General features: G+C 27.8%; 1 long non-coding RNA gene and 2 other non-coding genes across 3 annotated transcripts in view; 2 read left to right on the top strand and 1 right to left on the bottom strand.

The window, feature by feature from the left end:
• LOC119608198 overlaps positions 1-18,755 on the top strand; it is a 167,775-nt gene that overhangs the window by 66,657 nt on the left and 82,363 nt on the right. The window lies entirely within an intron of this gene.
• On the bottom strand, positions 2,253-2,349 carry Trnay-gua. The gene is made up of 2 exons: positions 2,313-2,349; positions 2,253-2,288 (listed from the first exon to the last, which is right to left on the bottom strand). It is a non-coding gene; the product is annotated as a tRNA-Tyr (tRNA).
• On the top strand, positions 6,464-6,621 carry Trnay-gua. The gene is made up of 2 exons: positions 6,464-6,500; positions 6,586-6,621. It is a non-coding gene; the product is annotated as a tRNA-Tyr (tRNA).

Here is an 18,755-nt window from a genome sequence, read left to right on the forward strand (position 1 = left end):
AGAGTAACTTTTCCTATAGAAAATTACTCTGAATCAGAGTAACTTTTCCTATAGAAAATTACTCTGAATCAGAGCAACTTTTCCTAAAGAAAATTACTCTGAATCAGAGTAACTCTTCCTATAGAAAATTACTCTGTATCAGACTAACTTTTCCTATAGAAAATTACTCTGAATCAGAGTAACTTTTCCTATAGAAAATTACTCTGAATCAGAGTAACTTTTCCTTTCGAAAATTGCTCTGATTCAGAGTAACTTTTCCTATAGAAAATTACTCTGAATCAGAGTAACTTTTCCTATAGAAAATTACTCTGAATCAGAGTAACTTTTCCTATAGAAAATTACTCTGAATCAGAGTAACTTTTCCCATAGAAAATTACTCTGAATCAGAGTAACTTTTCCTATAGAAAATTACTCTGAATCAGAGTAACTTTTCCCATAGAAAATTACTCTGAATCAGAGTAACTTTTCCTATAGAAAATTACTCTGAATCAGAGTAACTTTTCCCATAGAAAATTACTCTGAATCAGAGTAACTTTTCCTATAGAAAATTACTCTGAATCAGAGTAACTTTTCCTATAGAAAATTACTCTGAATCAGAGTAACTTTTCCTATAGAAAATTACTCTGAATCAGAGTAACTTTTCCTATAGAAAATTACTCTGAATCAGAGTAACTTTTCCTATAGAAAATTACTCTGAATCAGAGTAACTTTTCCTATAGAAAATTACTCTGAATCAGAGTAACTTTTCCTATAGAAAATTACTCTGAATCAGAGTAACTTTTCCTATAGAAAATTACTCTGAATCAGAGTAACTTTTCCTATAGAAAATTACTCTGAATCAGAGTAACTTTTCCTATAGAAAATTACTCTGAATCAGAGTAACTTTTCCTATAGAAAATTACTCTGAATCAGAGTAACTTTTCCTATAGAAAATTACTCTGAATCAGAGTAACTTTTTCCTATAGAAAATTACTCTGAATCAGAGTAACTTTTTCTATAGAAAATTACTCTGAATCAGAGTAACTTTTCCTATAGAAAATTACTCTGAATCAGAGTAACTTTTCCTATAGAAAATTACTCTGAATCAGAGTAACTTTTCCTATAGAAAATTACTCTGAATCAGAGTAACTTTTCCCATAGAAAATTACTCTGAATCAGAGTAACTTTTCCTATAGAAAATTACTCTGAATCAGAGTAACTTTTCCCATAGAAAATTACTCTGAATCAGAGTAACTTTTCCTATAGAAAATTACTCTGAATCAGAGTAACTTTTCCCATAGAAAATTACTCTGAATCAGAGTAACTTTTCCTATAGAAAATTACTCTGAATCAGAGTAACTTTTCCTATAGAAAATTACTCTGAATCAGAGCAACTTTTCCTAAAGAAAATTACTCTGAATCAGAGTAACTTTTCCTATAGAAAATTACTCTGAATCAGAGTAACTTTTCCTATAGAAAATTACTCTGAATCAGAGTAACTTTTCCTATAGAAAATTACTCTGAATCAGAGTAACTTTTCCTATAGGAAATTACTCTGAATCAGAGTAACTTTTCCTATAGAAAATTACTCTGAATCAGAGTAACTTTTCCTATAGAAAATTACTCTGAATCAGAGTAACTTTTCCTATAGAAAATTACTCTGAATAAGAGTAACTTTTCCTATAGAAAATTACTCTGAATCAGAGTAACTTTTCCTATAGAAAATTACTCTGAATCAGAGTAACTTTTCCTATAGAAAATTACTCTGAATCAGAGTAACTTTTTCTATAGAAATTTACTCTGAATCAGAGTAACTTTTTCTATAGAAAATTACTCTGAATCAGAGTAACTTTTCCTATAGAAAATTACTCTGAATCAGAGTAACTTTTCCTATAGAAAATTACTCTGAATCTGAGTAACTTTTCCTATAGAAAATTACTCTGAATCAGAGTAACTTTTCCTATAGAAAATTACTCTGAATCAGTAACTTTTCCTATATAAAATTACTCTGAATCAGAGTAACTTTTCCTATCGAAAATTACTCTGAATCAGAGTAACTTTTCCTTTCGAAAATTGCTCTGATTCAGAGTAACTTTTCCTATAGAAAATTACTCTGAATCAGAGTAACTTTTCCTACAGAAAAGTTGAAATTTTAGTATTTTATAAATTAAGTACATTTTGTAGAAAGTACCAAATATTTTTTCTATTTTAGAATTTTGAGGAAAAATTTTAATTTTAATAATGAAAAAATAAAATATAAAAAAAAAAAATAATCCTTCGAGCCGGATTTGAACCAGCGACCTATGGATTTCTACATATTAATGTTGACAACACTACAGTCCACCGCTCTACCAACTGAGCTATCGAAGGTCTTAAGAGAAGTTCGGCAAAAATGATATATAAAACGCAAATAGTAATAGAAATTAAAAAAAAAACAAAAACAAATACACAACAATAAAAAGTAAAAGCATAAAAGGCAAACGATCAAATACAAATTCCAAATGAAACTCTCTATTCAAAACACACTCGCATACAAACAACAACAATACAAAACAAAAGCTCCATTCACTGAAAAGAAAAAAAACAGCCAAAACAACAACAATTTCTCAAGAAATTGGAAAGAGGAAACAAACGAAGTAAATGCTGAATGAACGAATGTCTGAATGTGTGTACAAATTCGTGTAAGAGAGAAAGTTTTATATGAGTTTGTTTGAGTGTGTGTTTGCTTGCGGACAAAGTAGGAGAATATTTGCAGTTATTTAAATGGCTGTTTTTCAATGTTTGTGGAGGTCATTGTTGGGGAAGTGTGTGTTTGTTGTTGTTTTTTTGAGAGTCTCTGTTTTCGATTCATGCACAATTTCATATGAGTATTGCAATGCATGAGGAGGGGAAGCTGGTGGGGTATTAGTACATTTAATATTCATACCATGGCCCCATCTGTTTGAATTCATATTTGGTTGCTTGACTGGGGATGACGTTAACTTAACTTGACTTTAGCCCCCTTAAAAAAGCTAAATAATTATACAGTATACAATTTATTTTTAGTTTTGTGTTTATATTATAATTTTCTGTGTGCGTTTTTTTTTTCATTCGTTTAGCTTTCAATTCTCTATTTCCATTTTTGTATTTTTTGTTATTTATAAATTTGTATCGAAAAGACTGAAAATTCCATTTGTGCCAGCTAAACTCAACTGCCTTCGATAGCTCAGTTGGTAGAGCGGTGGACTGTAGTTAACGGAATGTACAAAAAACCATCAGAAAAATTCGTTCGCTTTCGTTGCCCTCAAAAGCAGCGAATCCAACACCCCTCTGTACAGACATCCATAGGTCGCTGGTTCAAATCCGGCTCGAAGGATAATAACGATTACTTTTTATACCGTTATTTCCTATCTCTACTTAAATTGTTATATTCTTTAGTTAAGGAATAATTTGATGCAATTTTTTGTAAAAAGCTTTTTATCAAAGAAAATGCAATTTGTGCAAATTTTCCTATAGAAAATATCTCTCAATGAGAGCAACTTTTCCTATAGAAAAGAGCTCTTAAGCAGAGCAACTTTTCCTATAGAAAAGAGCTCTTAAGCAGAGCAACTTTTTCTACAGAGAAGAGCTCTTAATCAAAACAACTTTTCCTATAGAAAACCGCTCTCAATCTGAGAATCTTTTTCTATAGAAAAGAGCTCTGAATATGAGCAACATTTCATATAGAAAAGAGCTCTGAATCAGAGCAATTTTTCCTACAGAAAAGTGTTCTGAATCAGAGTAACTATTCCTATAGAGAAGAGCTCAGAATCAGAGCAACTTTTAGTATAGAAGAGAGCTCTGAATCAGAGCAACTTTACCTATAGAAAAGAGCTCTGAATCTGAGCAACTTCTAATATAGAAGAGAGCTCTGAATCAGAGCAACTTTTCCTTTAGAAATGAGCTCTGAATCAGCGCTACCTTTCTTTTAGAAAGGAGCTCTGAATCGAAGCAATTTTTCCTATAGAAAATAGCTCTTTATTAGAATAACTTTTCCTTTAGAAAAAGCTCTGAATCAGAGCAACTTTTCCCATAGAAAAACCTCTGAATCAGAGCTACCTTTCTTATAGAAAAGAGACCTGAAGCAGAGCAAGTTTTTCTATAGAAAGGAGCTCTGAATAAAAGCAACTTTTCCTATAGAAAATAGCTCTGAATCAGAGCTACCTTTCTTTTAGAAAGGAGCTCTGAATCGAAGCAATTTTTCCTATAGAAAATAGCTCTTTATTAGAATAACTTTTCCTTTAAAAAAAGCTCTGAATCAGAGCAACTTTTCCCATAGAAAAACCTCTGAATCAGAGCTGCCTTTCTTATAGAAAAGAGACCTGAAGCAGAGCAAGTTTTTCTATAGAAAGGAGCTCTGAATAAAAGCAACTTTTCCTATAGAAAATAGCTCTGAATTAGAACAACTATTCCTATAGAAAAAGCTCTAAATCAGAGCAACTTTTCCCATAGAAAAAGCTCTGAACTAGAATAACTTTTCCTATAGAAAAGATCTCTGAATCAGAGCAGCTTAGAAAAGAGCTCTGAATCAGAGCAGCTTTACCTATAGGAATTACTTTGAATCCGAGCAACTTTTCCTATAGAGAGAAGCTCTGAATACGCACAATTTTTCCTATAGAAAAAAATTCTAAATTAGAATAATTTTGTTGTTAGAATAATTTTGTTGTCAAAAGTGCATTTTTTTTTTTGCAACATTTAAACTTGTGATTAAGTGCAGTCGAGTTTAATTAAAAGCTTTTGTAGAGCTTTTTTAACTGAAACGTAATTTTTTCAACGGCTGAGCTTTTAATTCCTCCTATTTCAAACTTTGTTTGAAAGAAAATGCATTTTAGCATCAGTTGAGCTTTTAAGTCCAAAGATTCATAATTTAAAGCTTTTTTCAATGACTTTTAAAATATTTCTAAATGCATTTCGATATGAAAGCAATGACCTACGATAGCTCAGTTGGTAGAGCGGTGGACTGTAGAAACGCATACTGTTTGATATGCATAGAAAACGCATACTGTTCGTTGGCTTTCGCGGTGCCGGCAGCGATCCCAACACTCTGTGCAGTCATCCATAGGTCGCTGGTTCAAATCCGGCTCGAAGGATTAATCATTTTTTCTTTTGCATAAACTTTTGCACACCCCTAAGGTTTTAAACATTATTAAAAATGTCATATTTTAAAGAGATTAAAATAATTTTTATTTTAAGATTAATTTAATTTTTAAGTAAATGAAGAAATGTTAATTATGATTCATGCGTTGTGATTATTATTAATAAAGTCTCTGTACGCACACAACTGCCTTCGATAGCTCAGTTGGTAGAGCGGTGGACTGTAGTTAACGGAATGCACAAAAAACCAACAAAAAAAAATCGTTCGCTTTCGTTGCCCTCAAAAGCAGCGAATCCAACACCCCTCTGTGCAGACATCCATAGGTCGCTGGTTCAAATCCGGCTCGAAGGATTCAACAAGTTTTTTATAATAAAACTTCTATCAAATTAACTTGCAAAACCTTAAATTGTGTTTTATAAGAGATTTTTTTTTAAATTTAATATAAATTATTTTTTGGTCATTTGTCAAGGTCATTTCCTTATGAATTATGAATCACTTCTTTTCCATGATTCAGATTAACTTAATTATTTCATACACCGTCTGCTCACACATCGCCTTCGATAGCTCAGTTGGTAGAGCGGTGGACTGTAGTTAACGGGATGCATAAAAACCATCTACCTTTTCGTTCGCTTTCGCTGCCCTCAAAAAGCAGCGATTCCTACACCTTCTATGCAGACATCCATAGGTCGCTGGTTCAAATCCGGCTCGAAGGATAAAATCAACTTTTTGAAAAACTTACAGTTTTTATTAAACCTCCATTTAACTGTTATACAAATCTAACTAAATGCTTTTTTTATTATCTACAAAACCAGTGTTTCTTAAACCCAGCTTTAAACTAAAACGAATCACGTCATTATATGACACTCTTACTTAGTCTTTAAATTCTTTTACGCACTGTCCGCTGTCAACTGCCTTCGATAGCTCAGTTGGTAGAGCGGTGGACTGTAGTTAACGGGATGCATAAAAACCATCTTACTTTTCGTTCGCTTTCGCTGCCCTCAAAAAGCAGCGATTCCTACACTTTCTATGCAGACATCCATAGGTCGCTGGTTCAAATCCGGCTCGAAGGATTTAAAACTATTTTTTTTTTTCTAAATCCAAGTCAACACTTTTTTAATTCTAATATGGAGCCACTTTTACCTTAAAGTCTTATAATACTGCTTAAAAAGTCTTACTATTTGATTATTTTGTTTGTTTTCTTTGTCCAGTAGTACTCAGCTATTAGTTCACATAGCTGACAAATGAATCATCGTCATGATGATCATCGAACGTACATATTTAATTTGCCTAATTGCATGATTCATTTTCTGTGTGTGTGCGAGTATTGTGTGTATTTTTTAAATTAATTAACGCACTGTTTACCCACAACTGCCTTCGATAGCTCAGTTGGTAGAGCGGTGGACTGTAGTTAACGGAATGCATAAAACCCCCATCAATATTTGATTCGCTTTCGCTGCCCTTAAAAAGCAGCGAATCCAACACTCTATGCAGACATCCATAGGTCGCTGGTTCAAATCCGGCTCGAAGGATTAAACTTGGACTTTTTTGCTTTTCCCAAAGTTTTTATGAAATTTCTGAAACAAAAAACTAAAAAAAGTTGTAGAAATTCCAATTTTAAAAAAAAGTAGTAGAAATACTACCTTTTAAAAAATTATAATTTTACTTGAATTTAACTGAAATCTAATGTTTGGGAACGTCAATCAACTATTTCCATCATTAAATGCAATTTTTGAAAAAAAGTAGTAAAAAGTACTACTTTTTACAAAATCTCTTTAAAAACAAAAGAATCAATAATTTAGATATAAATCTTCAATATTTATCATAAAATACACTTTTTGAAAAAAGTAGTAAAAATTGTACTATAAAAAAAGTAGTATTTAATAAATATTACTAGGTTATCAGGATGAAATTTTAACAGCTCAAACATAAAAATACTAATTTTATGATAAACTTTTTGCAATAAAGTAGTTAATAATAACCTTTTTGTGAAAAGGTAGTAGAAATAGTACTTTTTGAAAAATGCTATTTTTAACAAAAATTCTATATCTGAGCGATTAATCTTCAATATTGATTATATAAAAAAAAAAAAATTAAAAAAGTAGTAAAAATATTATTATATTACTTTTTGAAATAGGGCGTTTATTGCCAAAATTTAGTAGAAATAATACTTTCTGAAAAATGCGATTTTTATCAAGAAATTAATTTAAAAGACTAAAATCCTTAATATTGAACATAAAAAATGCTTTTTTAAAAAAGCAGTAGAAATGCTACTCTTTTGAAAAATTGAATTTTTCTATAAAAAGAGGTTTCTAAGTTAAAAATGCTTTACTTATATGGCAAAATTTTAAAATTTAATGTATTATTCATAAAATACCCCTTTTTGCAAAAAGGTAGTAGAAATACTACTTTTTTGAAAAATTAGATTTTTAAAAAGGAAATTAATTTGTATATAAGAATACATATAAATCATCAATATTTATCAATAAACTACTTTTGGAAAAAGGTAGTAGAAATACTACTCTTTTGAAAAAATGAGTTTTTTAATAAAAATAGTTTTTTCAGTTAAAAATGCTTTGATTTTATTGGAAACTTTAAAAATTTTATGTATTAATCATAAAATACGACTTTTAGCAAAATAGTAGTATAAATACTACTTTTTTTAAAAATTCAATTTTTATAAAAAATATTATTTGTATGGAATAATACATATAAATCATCAATATTTATCGTAAAACTCATTTTTTAAAAAAAGTAGTAGACATACTACTCTTTTGAAAAATGTAATTTTTTAATTAAAAGAGGTTTCTAAGTTAAAAATGCTTTACTTACATGACAAAATTTAATGTATTATTCATAAAATACTCCTTTTTGCAAAAAGGTAGTAGAAATACTACTTTTTTGAAAAATTAGATTTTTATAAAAGAAATTAATTTGTATATAAGAATACATATAAATCATCAATATTTATCATAAAACTCCTTTTTGAAAAAGTAGTAGAAATACTACTCTTTAGAAAAATTTATATAAAAATATTTTTCAAAGTTAAAAATGCTTTACTTTTTTTAAAAATTAATGTATTAATCATAAAAAAACGACTTTTTGCAAAAAGGTAGTAAAATACTATTTTTTGAAAAATTGGATTTTTTTTTAATTATTTGTATGTAATAATACATATAAATCAGCAATATTTATCCATAAACTACATTTTGAAAAAAAGTAGTAGAAATACTACTTTTTAAAAAATTGTGTTTTTTTTTATAAAAATAGTCTTCTTTTATTGCAAAATTTAAAAATTGTATGTATTAAGCCTTTTTGCAAAATAGTAGTAGAAATACTACTTTTTGAAATTACCAATTTTTGTTAAAAAATTAATTTGTGAGGTATAAATCGTCAATTTTTATCAAAAAAAAAAAAAAAGTAGTTTTTAAAAAAGTACTAAAAATACTACCTTTTCAAAACATGCTATTTTAAGTCAAAAATCATTTTATTAGCCATAAATCTTGAATATTTCTCATAAAATATTAAATTTGAAAAAAAGTAGTAGTAGTACTACTTTTTAAGAAAAGATGGTAATTTCTTGATAACAAAAGATTTCTTTGTTAAAAAACATAACAGACAACAAAATAATTCCCTTTAAATGCCATTTATTGCATTAATACACAAATAAGTAGCCAATTTGTACCAATGAACTCTGCAACAATAAAAACTGATAAAATAAAAACAAATTCCATTAAAAGGACAAAATAAAAAGCGTCACACACAAAATTGTTTAAGATAACAGGATAATGGTGTAAATTTGGGCAAAAGTTACAAACATTTACACATAATACCAATTATTTGATTACCCCAACCTAAATATTTTAAGATAAAAAAGATAAAATTGACACAAACTGAAAGTAAACAAAAAGTCTAAATAAATTGAAGACAAAAGCTATAAGAAATGTGCTTTAAATAATCCAGCCATGACTCTTGGAAACTAAAGTTTCTTTCACATAAGAAAGCAAAATAAAACCACCCTAATATAAAACTAAGATTAATACAATTATGACATCTAGATTCCAAAAATGCATTGGCAGCATGAGACAACAATAAACGACACAGTTGGTTGAGCTAACTAAAGATCCAACAATTTAATAACATTATTGTTGTTGCCAAAAACCACAAAGGATTTGTAACAAAAATTAAACGAATTTGCACGCACACACATACACACACATTATTAAGGAGATTAGTTGTCAAAGTCAAGGAACTTTTTTTATGTGCATTATAAAAAGTTTATTGATCCATTGGAAATTTAAGGAAATAAAAAAAAGTTTTATAAATTAATAAAATAACGGTTTATAGCGGAAATAAAACATTAACGGAAGGAAACAGATTCCTTAACATACTGTTGACGAAATTACTAATTTTTTTTTGTAAATAGTACTTTTTGAAAGTGAACTTTTTATCAAAAAATCATTATTAAGCCAAATTTCTTAAATATTTATTAAAAATTACTAGTTTGCGAAAAAGTAGTTGAAATAATACTTTTTAAAAAATGGATTTGTTTCAAATAAAATACATTTTTAAATTAAAATTAACAATTTTTTATATATATAAAAGCGGGTTTTAAAAAAAGTAGTAGAAATACTACTTTTTCAAACATGTGTACTACTTTTTATAAAAATATATTTTCAAAACTAAAAATTATTAGTTATTGCAGAAAATGCTTTAATTTGTAAAAAAATACACTTTTGAAAAAAAGTAGTAAAAATACTACTTTTTGAAAGTTGTTACTTCATTACTTAAAAATTTATGCTTTTCATAAAAGAGTAAATTTTTAAGTAAAATTAATACATTTTTATACAAAATGTTTTTTTTTTAAATAGTAGTAAACATACTACTTTTTGAAAAATTTAATACTTTTTATGAAAATATACTTTCAAACCCAAAAACGATTAATTATTGAATAAAATGCTTTAAAATTTAATAAAATAAACTTTTTGGAAAAAGTACTAAAAATACTACTTTTTTGAAATTAGTATTTTATTGCTGGAAATAGATTTTTCAGTCAAAAAACCAAGAGTTTTATCCTAAAACGCATATTATTATTGCTAAATAAATGCATTAATCTATTATAAAATAGAATTTTGAAATAAAGTAGTTATAATACTACTTTTTAAAAATTTAAAAATTTTCTATAAAAATATTTCTCTAAACCAAAAAATCATTAATTATTGCTTGAAATTTTTTAATGAACAATAATTTCGATTTTTTGTAAAAAGTACTAAAAATACTACACTTTTTGGAAAATTTTATTTTATTGCTGAAAATATTTTTTTAAATGGAAATAAATTCTTTTGTTAAACATCTAATAATTATAACATGAATTTTAATTTTTGAAAAAGTAGTAGAAATACTACTTTTTAGAAGATTATACATTTTACATGAAAAATGATTTTGTTTTATAAAAACACATTCTTATATCAAAATTAATATATTTTTATATAAAATCAGGGTTTTAAAAAAGTAGTAGAAATACTGGTTTTTAAAAAATTTAATACTTTTTAAGGAAACATATTTTCTAGCCTAAAAAAAATTAATTATTCCATAAAATACCTTAATCTGCAATAAAATACATATTTAGAAAATAGTACTAAAAATACTACTTTTTTAAAAATTCTATTTTATGGCAGAAAATAGGTTTCAAAGGGGAAAATTAAGACTTCTAAGCCAAATTACATTAATCTACTTTAAAATAGAGCTTTGAAAAAGTAGTAGAAATACTACTCTTTGCAAATTATTTTTTTTTTATTTTTGAAGACATTAGTTTTATACGCTAAGAATTATGTTGTTATAGCATATAATACAAGAATTTACTGCAATCCACACTTTTTGGAGAAAGTAGTAGAAATAGTAGTTTAAACAAATTTATATTTTGTCATGAAAATTTATATATTATTTAAAAATTTACTATTTTCAACATAATTCTAATTGTTATGATCACAAATAAAATACTTTTTGGAAATGGTAGTAGAAATATAACTTTATTAAAAGGTATTAAAAATAGTACTTTTTTTAGAAAAACGTATTTTGTTATTAATAAAATACATTTTTAAGTCTTTCGTACTCAATCAATATCATAAATTTCTAGTTGTGGAAAAAAGTAGTAAAAATACTACTTTTTTTTTTAGAAATTATTTAATTAATGAAAATTGAATATTGAGTTCAAAAATTTATTATTTTGTAATATAAACCTACATTTTAATATTTTTAACATAAATTAACTCATTCTGAAAAAGTAGTAGAAATATTACTTTTTAAAAAGTGTTAAAAATACTACTTTTTAGGAAAAAAGTAGGTTTTTATTAAAAAAATCAATTTGTAAGTCTTTCGTATTCAACAAATATCATAAATTTCTAGTTTTGTAAAAAAGTAGTAGAAATTCTACTTTTTCAAAAATAGTATTTAACTGATGAAATTTGACTTGGGAGTAAAAAAATTATTATTTTTTATTATAAATCAAAATTTTAATATTTTTAACACTTTTTGATAAAGTAGTTTGTTATAAAACTATAAATAAACAATTTCGTATAAATTTTTTGTTTTTTGAAAAAGTAGTACAAATACTACTTTTTGAAAAATTCATTCTTTTTTTGGGAAAAATTGTTTTACAAAACGAAAATTCTTTAGTTGTAACAAAAATTACATTATTTTAAAAATGTAGTAGAAATACTACTCTTTTTAACTATTATTGAATATCTAATTTAATCAATTTTTTTCTTTTTTTTATTACAGGTAAGAACTGCATTTGATATGAAATAAATTTAAGAAAAGGTATTTATAAAAACTTTTATAAAAAAAATATGATTTTTATCAAATTCTCATAAGTGCAATTGTTCCAACATACAGTCACAGTTTTAACATTTGTTCAGGTTAACTAAAATATCCTTTGTTTCACAAGTCACATCTATTTACATCAATAAATCCCTTTCTGCTTAATTTACTTCTAATTCTTATTTAATGTTGCATATTTTAAGGATAAAAGTAATATATTAAAAATTGCTTTTAAAGAAATATATTTATTATCCCCCAAGTCCTTTTAGATCTCATAAATATTTAAAATTCCAAAAAATACATTTCTTTTAAAACAATATTTAATATTTATGCATTGAAACTTCTCTATAACTTATATTCCATTGATAACGTATTTAAATTTAAAAACATATTTTAAGGATTTATTATATTTACCAAATAAAATAGTTTACATTTATTTGCTAGTAACAAACTACTCTACATACTCTCTGGCAGTTTAATATTAAAATGATTACAATCATTCGTTCGTTTAAAATTCTCTATAAAAAAATCATTTAATATTGATAAAAATACAATATTTTTTCATTTCCAACATCCCTTTTCCTTTTTGGGTATGATAAACAATTTTTTAGCAATACTACTGTTATATCTCCTTTTCTCCTTTTTTTGGTTCTTTGTTATCCTGGATGGACTTCCCTTTAAGTTTAGTTGTTGCTTTAAATACATTTTATTTACGTCCATTTTATTTTATAAATTTTTTTGGCATTTGTTTGCATTTTCTTGTTCGGTAGTTGTAGTAGTAGTTGTATTTATCAAATACAATTGTTTGTACATCCGTCGGATATTATTCATTCATAAATAACTGGCAATTTGTCATGCACATCTGTTTGTTTATAAACTCCATTCTATGTTATTTATGTCTATATGAAGTTTTTTTATCTTTTTTTTAAGCTACAGAACAAGTTATACAATTAGCACTCTGCAATGACTAGACTATAGACTAGATTATAGACTAGACTATAGACTAGACTATAGACTAGACTATAGACTAGACTATAGACTAGACTATAGACTAGACTATAGACTAGACTATAGACTAGACTATAGACTAGACTATAGACTAGACTATAGACTAGACTATAGACTAGACTATAGACTAGACTATAGACTAGACTATAGACTAGACTATAGACTAGACTATAGACTAGACTATAGACTAGACTATAGACTAGACTATAGACTAGACTATAGACTAGACTATAGACTAGACTATAGACTAGACTATAGACTAGACTATAGACTAGACTATAGACTAGACTATAGACTAGACTATAGACTAGACTATAGACTAGACTATAGACTAGACTATAGACTAGACTATAGACTAGACTATAGACTAGACTATAGACTAGACTATAGACTAGACTATAGACTAGACTATAGACTAGACTATAGACTAGACTATAGACTAGACTATAGACTAGACTATAGACTAGACTATAGACTAGACTATAGACTAGACTATAGACTAGACTATAGACTAGACTATAGACTAGACTATAGACTAGACTATAGACTAGACTATAGACTAGACTATAGACTAGACTATAGACTAGACTATAGACTAGACTATAGACTAGACTATAGACTAGACTATAGACTAGACTATAGACTAGACTATAGACTAGACTATAGACTAGACTATAGACTAGACTATAGACTAGACTATAGACTAGACTATAGACTAGACTATAGACTAGACTATAGACTAGACTATAGACTAGACTATAGACTAGACTATAGACTAGACTATAGACTAGACTATAGACTAGACTATAGACTAGACTATAGACTAGACTATAGACTAGACTATAGACTAGACTATAGACTAGACTATAGACTAGACTATAGACTAACTATAGACTAGACTATAGACTAGACTATAGACTAGACTATAGACTAGACTATAGACTAGACTATAGACTAGACTAGACTAGACTATAGACTAGACTATAGACTAGACTATAGACTAGACTATAGACTAGACTATAGACTAGACTATAGACTAGACTATAGACTAGACTATAGACTAGACTATAGACTAGACTATAGACTAGACTAGACTATAGACTAGACTATAGACTAGACTATAGACTAGACTATAGACTAGACTATAGACTAGACTATAGACTAGACTATAGACTAGACTATAGACTAGACTATAGACTAGACTATAGACTAGACTATAGACTAGACTATAGACTAGACTATAGACTAGACTATAGACTAGACTATAGACTAGACTATAGACTAGACTATAGACTAGACTATAGACTAGACTATAGACTAGACTATAGACTAGACTATAGACTAGACTATAGACTAGACTATAGACTAGACTATAGACTAGACTATAGACTAGACTATAGACTAGACTATAGACTAGACTATAGACTAGACTATAGACTAGACTATAGACTAGACTATAGACTAGACTATAGACTAGACTATAGACTAGACTATAGACTAGACTATAGACTAGACTATAGACTAGACTATAGACTAGACTATAGACTAGACTATAGACTAGACTATAGACTAGACTATAGACTAGACTATAGACTAGACTATAGACTAGACTATAGACTAGACTATAGACTAGACTATAGACTAGACTATAGACTAGACTATAGACTAGACTATAGACTAGACTATAGACTAGACTATAGACTAGACTATAGACTAGACTATAGACTAGACTATAGACTAGACTATAGATTAGACTGTAGACTAGACTATAGACTAGACTATAGACTAGACTATAGATTAGACTGTAGACTAGACTATAGACTAGACTAGACTATAGATTAGACTATAGACTAGACTATAGACTAGACTATAGATTAGACTATAGACTAGACTATTGACTAGACTATAGACTAGACTATAGACTAGACTATAGACTAGACTATACACTAGACTATACACTAGACTATAGACTAGACTATAGACTAGACTATAGACTAGACATTGACTAAGTCTATAAAGTAGGCAGTGATCTATGTAAATATCAGACAGTGATCTATTTGAAAGACTACTTAGTGATCTAGAAAATGTCTATAGACCATTGATTTAGCTTATATACTCGACAGTGATCCATTCAGTAGAATAAACTACGATTGACTAATGATCATTAGATATTGATTAATATGTACATGTACCTACATTAGACGAAGTTAACACCGTTTTTGTGTCTTAAAGTTTGCTATTTAGTTATCTGCCACTGTAGATAAGTGGTCTGCCTGTACTTTACACATACAAAGATATTCCTGAATGTATTTGCATACAAATTCTGGTTAAAAGTTTGTAAATTTTTCTAGCAGAGAAATAAAATATTGAAATAAATATTTTTTCCATTTGAATGTAAATTTTTGTTAAATTAAAAAAAAAAAAAATAAATACTAGTTATTAAATAATAATTCAATAACAATTTCTGGTAAATAATCCTAAAAGTAGGCAATAAATTTATTTAAATAAATATTTTTTTTATATTTTAAAAATATAACACATGTGTGTATATTTACATATTTCTATCTTTACCTTGTCACCCTAAAAATATACTTAACATTTCCTTGAATACTTTTTTTGTTTTAATTGAAAGAATGTTCAAGTTTTAATTAATTTTATTAAAGTACCTTCTTTTAGAATTTTGTTTCTTTTGCTATGTTGATGTTGAAAAAAAAAATTAATTTTCTTTGCGTATAAACTTTTGGCATGGAGTACAGCAATTAACAGCACAAGTTTTGCGTACTTTTTGTAATTTTTTAATTTATAAAAGTTGAAAAAAAAGCAGTTGTTGGATTACCCTCCCACTCATGTGTGTGTGTGTGTGTGTGTGAGTTAGTGTGTTGCTGATGATTTAACATCATCGTCAACATGTTACTCGTAATGAGTAAATATTTTCGCTCATTATAACAAGTTCACTTAACAGGCAACGTTAAAGCAAATGTGAATTTTCTCCCCACCCTTTCCCTTGAGCAATATTTCCTTTGAATTAAGATTTTTGTGATAAAATTGCAAAAAAATAAACATTAAGTGGAGAAATATGAAAAATGAGGGGAACAAATAAATGACAATAATTAGCAAAAATAATGATAACTTTATTAAAAAAACGGCAACAAAATTAAATGAAAGCAATATTTTTAAACAACATGACAGATTTTATAAAAAAGCAATAAAAATGGTTTATTTCTTAACATAATAATTATGAAATTTTTAATTTAAAGCCTACCTTAAGGCTGTGAAATATAACATAATTGTATTGCCTACTTTAAGTTGCTCCACTATTTTAACTGTTGCTGCAACGTCCTATTATTTCGAAATTTTTTTTTAAACATTTTTTTGTTCTCTTTTTGCTTTTTACGTCAGACACAATACACGTAATGTAGAACAAATAAAACGTGTAGTAAGAAAATCGCATAAAAAATGCAAAACCAGGAAGACTTAAAATGTAACAGTTTTAGATTACAGTTCTTTTCGTTTTTTTTTTCTCTCATATTGTTGTAAGATTGTTTAGTGTTGTATTCTATTTATCTAACACCCTGAAGGACAAGTGTGCGTAGCATTTGCTACTATTTTTTTCATAGATATTTTTCCTTCACTACTTTCTTTTGTAATGTTTACAAATAAATAGAAAAAAGTATTTTTTTTTCTAACACACCCTAAATACTGTACAAGCAAATGAGGGGGCGTTAGAATGAACAATATAAATGTATATATTTAGTTCTATGACTGATAACTGTAACACGTTTAAAACCTTTAAGTATTTTTTGCAAAACAAAAAAAAAAAACCTGCTCCTAGGAGCATTCTTTTGTATTCTAGTAAATATGATGACACAAGTGCATTTTATTTAACAACAACAAAAAATTCATGTAATTTCCCAGTAACGTGCAATGACAGAAAAGAAAATTTACTGCAAAAAATGTGAAGAAAGGAAAACAAAGCTGTTGTTTTTTTTTTAGAAGAAACACGAAGGAAAAGAACAATTTGTTTAACTTAAGTGAAATGTACGAGAATAAAAATGAAATAAGATACATTTTTATTTAAGTAGATTGTCGTTTGTAAGAAAAAAAAAGAGGGAAATAATCTGCATTACAAGATGTTTGTAGCAGCCACACAATTTTTTAAAGAAATTTAAAAAAAGTGCAATTTATTGTTAAGAATTTGCAACAGGGTGTAGGAGAAATAGAATTAGAAAATGTGATTTATTTATGTTTTAGGAAAATTTTTAGATATGAAATAGATTATGATCTAGACTAGACTATAGAATAGATTTTAGACTAGATTTTAGGAAAGTTTTGAAATATGAAATAGATTGGGATCTAGACTAGACTATAAAATAGATTTTAGACTAGACTATAGGCTAGACAGTGGACTTGACTATAGACTAGACTAAAGACTAGACCATAGACTGATCTATATACTAGACTATAGACTAGACTATAGACTAGACTATAGACTAGACTATAGACTAGACTATAGACTAGACTATAGACTAGACTATAGACTAGACTATAGACTAGACTATAGACTAGACTATAGACTAGACTATAGACTAGACTATAGACTAGACTATAGACTAGACTATAGACTAGACTATAGACTAGACTATAGACTAGACTATAGACTAGACTATAGACTAGACTATAGACTAGACTATAGACTAGACTATAGACTAGACTATAGACTAGACTATAGACTAGACTATAGATAGAATATAGACTAGACTATAGACTAGACTATAGACTAGACTATAGACTAGACTACAGACTAGACTATAGACTAGACTAGACTAGACTATAGACTAGACTATAGACTAGACTATAGACTAGACTATAGACTAGACTATAGACTAGAATATAGACTAGACTATAGACTAGACTATAGACTAGACTATAGATTAGACTATTGACTAGACTATAGACTAGACTATAGACTAGACTATAGACTAGACTATAGACTAGACTATAGACTAGACTATAGACTAGACTATAGACTAGACTATAGACTAGACTATAGACTAGACTATAGACTAGACTATAGACTAGACTATAGACTAGACTATAGACTAGACTATAGACTAGACTATAGACTAGACTATAGACTAGACTATAGACTAGACTATAGACTAGACTATAGACTAGACTATAGACTAGACTATAGACTAGACTATAGACTAGACTATAGACTGGACTATAGACTAGACTATAGACTGGACTATAGACTAGACTTAGACTAGACTATAGACTAGACTATAGACTAGACTATAGACTAGACTATAGACTAGACTATAGACTAGACTATAGACTAGACTATAGACTAGACTATAGACTAGACTATAGACTAGACTATAGACTAGACTATAGACTAGACTATAGACTAGACTATAGACTAGACTATAGACTAGACTATAGACTAGACTAGATAGACTAGACTATAGACTAGACTATAGACTAGACTATAGACTAGACTATAGACTAGACTATAGACTAGACTATAGACTAGACTATAGACTAGACTATAGACTAGACTATAGACTAGACTATAGACGAGACTATAGACTAGACTAGACTAGACTAGACTATAGACTAGACTATAGACTAGACTATAGAGTAGACTATAGACTAGACTAGACTAGACTATAGACTAGACTATAGACTAGACTATAGACTAGACTATAGACTAGACTATAGACTAGACTATAGACTAGACTATAGACTAGACTATAGACTAGACTAGAGACTAGACTATAGACTAGACTATAGACTAGACTATAGACTAGACTATAGACTAGAACTATAGACTAGA

Source organism: Lucilia sericata, unplaced genomic scaffold (assembly GCF_015586225.1).
Source record: "Lucilia sericata isolate MDLA Ls3-8-SP2 unplaced genomic scaffold, ASM1558622v1 Contig000806F_arrow, whole genome shotgun sequence".
Taxonomy (NCBI): Eukaryota; Metazoa; Arthropoda; class Insecta; order Diptera; family Calliphoridae; genus Lucilia; species Lucilia sericata.